Here is a 7789-nt window from a genome sequence, read left to right as displayed (position 1 = left end):
GTTCGAGGATGTCAAAGGGGGCTTCAGAGGGGAACGACAAGGAGCAACACAGATACACACAGCTGTGGACCACACAAACACACTCTATTAAACTCAACTAAGCCAATAACCTCATATATTCACATGCAATAAATAACATGACACAGAAAACTTTTCCTCCAGCTAAAGAAGTGACAGCCTGAAGTGTTTGTGTGTTTGTGTCCACAGTTAGGGTGCCCGTGGAGGGGCCAGATCTGAGGACCCAGGGCCCCACACAGCTGCACAGTTTAACAACATACGCCCAGGCCCAGGCCCCTGGCCCACATCTAGACCTCTCTTCTTTATAATCCTTTAAACATGCTTCATGCAGCTTTCCTGGAAATTTAATTATGTTTACTAGGTGACAAGGCTTTCCAAACTTGGGCGACTGCACATGTTACGGAGGAAAGGCCAAGGCTGAATCCTGCTTTCCGGAGGCTGATGAACATGTTGTAATAGTCTGCTCTCCACAACTCTAAACTCAGAGCCACAGCCTTCAGCAGTCTCCGCAGGAGGAAGCTGAAAGAGAAGAAGACAATGGTGCATTCAGGGCCGTGTGGGGTATGAGAAAGATTCATAGGTCAAGCCTGCTGTTTATTTGCAGACCCAGCGGTGGTGAGTACACAATGTGAAGCATAGTAGACCAACATGGCTAACAGGTGTGATAGCTACATGCTGGAAAGTTCCTAGAGCCCTAACCCACCACGAGAATGTTAGTTTTATTTTTAACAACCTGAGAACAAAACCTTTATACTCGATGGCATGGAACATTGCTTAACAACAATACTTGCCGTAGTTTAAGATTGAGCATTTGAGAAAAACAGGTAAATCCAGGTAATTCAGGTAAGCTTCAGTGATTCTTTTTGAAAACAGTTGACTCAGTCATAGTTTTCATTTTGTACTGCTTCTTTCCTCTCAAAATAGTTGTGTGCCTTAAAAGCCTCACCCAGACTCCAAACGCCATATTATTTTGACAGCTTGCATTGATGTCTTTGCTGTCAGTGAGACCGAAAAGCTAATTATAAAGTAATTTTGCTTTGAAGCAGATCTGCCTTTCATTTCTATAAAGACATGCACACAATATGCATATCTCAACGTTTCTGTACCCCCAGGTATAAAACTGAGGGCCTAAAAAATTATTTGAACACACACGCTCCAGGTGCAGCATCAGATAATCACATTGTTGAAACAGTGCAAAGTCAGGAGTGAGGAAGTGAGGCACAACAGGAACAACAGCGAGAGCAGAACACCGACACTTCACAGTTCAAAGTTGATGTCAAAGTGTGTCCAACTGTTCTCGGAGGGCTAAACTTATTCATATTCAAACATTGTTCTGTCGCCAGGCAGCTACAATGAAATCCAAATGAGATCTCCGTAGCACTGACATACTTTTTGCTAGCAGGTACAGGATGCCTCATATATGATTAATTAATTGCGGCAGGCTGCCATCTGTGTTTTAACTGATTAAATAGCTCACAAAGTGGGATGCACCTTTTGATGTGAACCTTTGGGGAACAGGCAGTCTTTGTATTTCTACCTTGATTAAGCACAATACTCAGGCGCTTCCCCCAGCCCTCTGTTTCAAAGTCTCTTTAATTTGGAAGGAAAGGACACAAAGGCATTTGGGGTGCTTTATAATCCTGCCCATCTCATCTCAAACAGTCTGGGGGCTCTTTCTCTATTGCTCTTGCTCTCTCCTCGTTCTCTATTGTTCTCTTTTTCTCTTTTTCTCTCTCTCTCTCTCTCTCTCTCTCTCTCTCTCTCTCTCTCTCTCTCTCTCTCTCTCTCTCTCTCTCTCTCTCTCTCTCTCTCTATCTCTCTCTCTCTCTCTCTCTCTCTCTCTCTCTCTCTCTCTCTCTCTCTCTCTCTCTGTCTGTCTGTCTTTCTTACTCACACTATCTCTCATTCTCTTTTCTTTTTTCATAAAGTGAATGTTTCGCACAGGGCCAAGCGCAGTGAGCAAGCGTCGAGACTTCAGATAAAAATTGATTCCAGTAAATTCTCACCTGAGATCTATCACGGCGAAAGGCTTTAAAAGGTCACACATGTAATAAGTTCCTATGGTCTCAGTCACTCCAATAATAGGCCTTTAGTCCGCCATGGAAGCCTGATATATAGAAATAATTGAGTAATCTGTGGACCATTCAGTTCAATAGTGGGAGTGGGTGAGTTTGCCAGGCCTGGGTACTGAACGGCTTTACTGTCGAGTCTTCCTGCCAAGAGGGAAACACTTTGTCCCCTAGAGCCATGCTCCTCCAACTCCACTCTGCCACTGTAGATCACTGACATTTAAAGTTCCCTTCCCAGGTCTAAATTGCCCTGCATGGTGTCAGCATTACAGCAGAGGATGAAGAAATATGAAAGTTCTTGCATAAGAACCTAATCTAGTCGATGCAATGTTGTACACACATAGTATACTGTACATTTGGATTTTACAGCATTAATAAAAGAAGTCACAGCATTTTACATTTACATTACATTACATTTATTCATTTAGCAGACGCTTTTATCCAAAGCGACTTCCAAGAGAGAGCTTTACAAAGTGCATAGGTCACTGATCATAACAACAAGATAGCCACAAAACATTGCGAGTAGCCAAAACATGAAGCACACATTGTGAACAACCAAAGTAAGTGCCAAAGGGAAGAACCATAAGAGCATAACACATATTTGTGTTTTGTTAGAGATGCTAAAGATGAATGGACAGATGAACCAATAGTTTTCTCTGCAAGTTGTCTCTGGGTGAGCATGTGGCATGAGACATCAGCACATGCCTTTAATACACGTCATTCATACTAAGTAATGGAACATAGAATAGATGCATAGAATCTGCAACAACATGTACTTAGTAATGACAAAGTAGGCATTAATTGTTTAGTAACTCAACGTAAGTAAAGGCAGCTATCCCCCCTATGTGAGGAAAATAAATAATTGAACAGTAAAGTATATTCTTGTCTCATGGGTTACATTTGCAATCTGACATTTATAAGATATTTTCATAATGTAATCCAATATTCAAGGCAGTACGCTAAGGCCTCCAGTATGAATGAATCACATAAGTCAACGCTTCATCTCTCGTCTATTTCTACAGATTACAGTCCTGAGATGGCAAACTGGCTGCAGTTTTTACTGGCCTCAGTCTGACAGAATTATAGAATTTAATATAGTGTGTGGAAAACACGGAAAATGTATAATTTATGTTTGATGCATGCCACAGAAGTGGCATGCATCTCCCTTTCCCTCTCCCTCTCCGTCTCCCTCTCTCTCTCCCTCTCTGTCTCTATCACTGTCTCTATGTCTCTATCACTGTCTCTATGTCTCTGTGTCTGTCTCTATGTCTCTGTCTCTCTGTCTCTCTCTCAGTTCTGCTGCTATTATTAACATTTTCAGTCATGCCAAAAACTCTGTGGCCCTCTGATTTGGGGAACTAAAGGGACTAGCCATGTGCTTTTGCCAAGGCAATCCAAATGCTAATCAGTCAAACGAGCTGTAGCATTCAAGCCCATTGTTGCTATGACAAACCCAGCAAATGGAAGTATGTACCTCACCATCACATTCAGTGGCAATGATTGCTATGACATACAGTAGCAGCAGTTAGTCAATCAAAGTTATTCTTATAATCAATGTATAAAAGGTAAGAATGTGACAAAAGAATCTTGACTGACATTAGTGGGACAGATAATAATTCCCCACCAACGGACAGCACCAGCGACATCATGCATTTGATAATAATCCTGAAAGATGGACCGGCGTCATGCTTTTCTGTTAGCATGGCCAGCATTCCACTAGATCATGACACACCAGGCCTCACCACCATTTTGTTTTCAGCCAAATCTTCAGCCACCACCCCATCAAAGAGTCCCTCTCCACACACCGAACATGCTCGACTCAGAAATATGACTGAGACTCGAACAGATGGCCTAAAAAGTACAACATGGTAATTCAATCTGGATAATGGATCAAACCACAAACTGCTCCATCCTCACTTCGCTGCCTTAGAAACTCTCAACTGAATTGCCATTTCGACTTTGATGCTCAACCCCTCCATCATAGTGTGTTTCTATGTTCCCCATGCATATTATAAGATGTTTAAAAGGAAAACAGTGTATATTTACGAGACAGGCCTCACAACGGGCACAGAGAGGCGCTATTTGGACCCAGACAAAAGAGGAAATGTATCGTAATTGATTGTTACCAAAGATTACCCTCCTTAAGAAGCATCTACCGATTTCAGAAATGTATTTGACGCCTAAAAGCGCTGTGCCATATAAAGAGAGCCCCTCGGTATTGCACATTTGCGCTGACATGCTGCTCACAAAACAATTACCACACTTAGTTGCTTTGTCTCACAACCTGACTATACGATCTTCTGCTTTGGTTCTGTCTTTATACGTGTGAGCACAACTCACTTGCCAGCCATGCGAGTCCTGTGGCAATTATGGCTGAATCTATTGACGCATCCTTCAAGGGATCTCATGTCAACACCAGACGCTGTGCACGTTCCCTAAAGATATACGACAAACTGTCACGAAAAAGACCAGCTTGCTACATGGAAATGAAGCAATTAAAATAATACATGCATTATGTTTCCATTGAAAAGTGGCATCTGTTTGTGCAGGAACAGGTTTGACGGTCTTTCATTTCAAAGCACAAGCCCACAAACGATCGAGGAGGAAATTGTGTTTAAATTAATCAATCTTGATGAGCTATATTGAAAAATAAGCAGTGGAGGAACAATTGAGATAACTCTATTACTATAATAACAGCTGCAGTTGTGTGTGGTCACTGGAGGCAGCCAAACAAGCCATGTTTTAAGGGGAGCTGATGAGGTTGAGAGCTGAGCAAAGTCTCATAATGACAGAAGGGCCAGGATTAGATTAGATTTGATCCTGTCTGTGTATGTTTATGAAACGATATCCTGTTACTGAGGAACCATTCTCTCATGAGGTTTCCTTAATTGTCCACGGAATCTGAATATAGATTTAAAAAACAAAGAGACCCTTCCATTCAACATGGAGCCTACTACAGTACGGACTAAAATAGCTGATTTGATGGGAATGGCATCTGTGTCGATTTAAAGATAGGCAGTGTGTCTGAATGGGGCGAGACCTAGAATCTTGAAAATCCCCAACGAGCAGAAAATTGGTTTCTGTATAGCTGCAATATAGCAGAGACATTGCTATTCAGCCTTTGGAGGAAATATATTAACCTGGTGAGCCACGTGCCGAAACTTTCCAACCTTTTTGTTGACAGGTTTTATGGTCCTAATGCACTATGTGATGTATAGCATAATAACCTAGACTATGACTGTAGGGCCTTGCTCTTAATATTGGCTGGCTGGTGTATCAGGCAAAATTATTGTAATGAGCCAAAAATTTCCATACAACAGCAAAATGAGTTCATTACTCTAAGTTATATTGGTGAAGTAACCAAAAGAAATTGATGCTTTTATTTGGCTGGAATTGGATTTCAGACATAAATAGAATTAAGTAAACTTGCAGATAGCAAAATGTAATAATAATTACATTCCAGTTATCGAAAAGGTTATCGCCGTGCCCCCCACCGCTCCTTAATCACTGTTTTCAAACGGAGGTGCACTTTCAGCTCAGGGATAATTCCAATTTCCTGGCCTAAACAAGCTGATTGAAATTCCTCAGCATGTCCAAATTGACAGTTAGCCATTACCCTGTCATAAAACACCAGAGGAATGCTATCACTGCTTCTAACAACGTTGCCATTTGGCTTTAAGGGGCACTGTGGATCTAGTCTTACCCACTTCTGATTCAAAGGCTAAGCATGAACAGCACAGTAGTCTCACTTGCAGCCACTGCTCTCACACACCCTACAGGAGAAGATTGATCCCTTGGGTTATGTCCATGTGAAGGAAACGTGTCTTAAACCTGTGTTTTTCAATGTGCTGAAGGTTTCTGAATGTGTTGTGTGCTACAGGTGTTCTGTGTTATATGTGTGTTGTGTATGTATCGTATTGCATACATGTTGAGGCATAACCTTGTCAGCTTTGTCTCCGAGGGTCCAGTAGATGAAACAATGTGCTTCCAAATATCGAGCAGCATGAAATGAGATGAGAAGTAACAAGGTCAATCCTCCGCCACAGTTAAGATGTGCCTGTGAGCATTCACACCCTCACACCTCGCTGTCCAACGACCACAGTGTGGATCATCCACTTCATCAACAGAACAGGCAAAGTACAGGCTGCTCATGTTACTTTAGAGACGGGATTACAAAGAAACAAGTCGTATCCAATCAGAACCCTATAGTGAACTCATGGCCCAATTGCATGTTTGGCTATTCAAATGACCTGAGATGAGCAACCAGCAGCAGGGTTTTTAGAGCTGTGTGTTCTACCGCTTTGTGCTTTGGTCATGACAGAACTGCAGGTGAACTACACCTCTCTGTGTGGTTCCACAGACCCAGTTGAAGACATTCCCTTCATGAGGATGTGTATTCATTCTAACCATGGTATCATTGGTCCTTAGTCTGTTCAAGGTTACCCCAACATCCCCATGTCTCTCCCAGGCACGCAGAACCATTCAGCTGTCCACTGAGGATAGAGCTTCAGTATATCCCCCTCATCAGCTGATTATGCTATCTATCAACAGCAGCTGTCACTGGCCATTTAAACCTTTGTCAGCTCCAAGTGATTCAGCCGGCTGTAACCTCGTTGATTGCTGTTTTGTAATCCAACACCTTAACATCACTCTCCCACTGTATGTTTCTAGAACAGGAATACACACATCGTAGGCCCCTTTAAAGGGAAATACCAGGGGGTTCAGGTTGTGTTGATGAAGGTGTGAGGGGGACAAACACATTGCACTCAGTGAAAAAGCCGCGTTTTTGTTTTTGTTGTTGTTTACTGAAAATTAAAGGAATGGGAAAAAACACATGCCAAATGATTTTTCCTGTTGCCAAGGCACGCACAGGATGCTGGCAGCTACAAAGATTCAATTATACAAAGTGCAGAAAATAATTAGAAAAAAATAATAGCACTTGAAAAAATTGCCCCTCCAGAAATTGCGTAGAACAATAAATCTGTTAATTAGCTCATTAATATTCAATTGGGGTCAGTGGACTTAATGGAACCTTTTTCATGGGCCAAGGAAATGTTTAACACTCCGTTTTCCTCTGCCTGTTCTTATTATCAACTATTCACAGGCGAGCCTTATCAGCCCTCCAGATGGTGAGGAACAATGCAGCGCCATTATCGTCGTACAGCAGCATGTGTGCCTTGTAACCGGTGTGTGCCTGGGACAGTGAAGTATAGATACGGGGGCATTTAGTGTAATTGATATGTGGTATATATTGTATTGTTTAGGCCTGTTTGTTTGCTCTGCCGGTATTCAAGGCAAGAGGAGAGGCGAAGATTGATTTTCAGCCCAGCCGTGGACGCTCTCACCACGGGTTGCAGATAACTCGTCAAGGCAAGGGTTCGGACCTGTAAAAACGTATCAAGGCTAAACTCTCAGGCACAACCGGAGGACAGAGGGTTTCATCTGTGGAAACACAGCCTGTTGTCTGTCGGCCCATAGCTCTTGCTCTGAGACAGATGTTTTATTCAACAAGTGAAAGTGGAGATGTCCGAGAACAACCCTTTCCAGCACCTCCCAGTGTTTGTTCTGCTGCCATTTGTGCCATAAAGAAAATACATTCATCTGGCTTTCAAATGGAGATTATCCCAACAACATTGTTTTGAAATGAAGTTACAATTCATGTTTTCAAACAAAGCAATTAAAAACTTGCCACATCAAAGTCA

Source organism: Osmerus eperlanus, chromosome 10, assembly GCF_963692335.1.
Source record: "Osmerus eperlanus chromosome 10, fOsmEpe2.1, whole genome shotgun sequence".
NCBI classification, from domain to species: Eukaryota; Metazoa; Chordata; class Actinopteri; order Osmeriformes; family Osmeridae; genus Osmerus; species Osmerus eperlanus.
Note: the sequence above shows the minus strand (reverse complement) of the source record.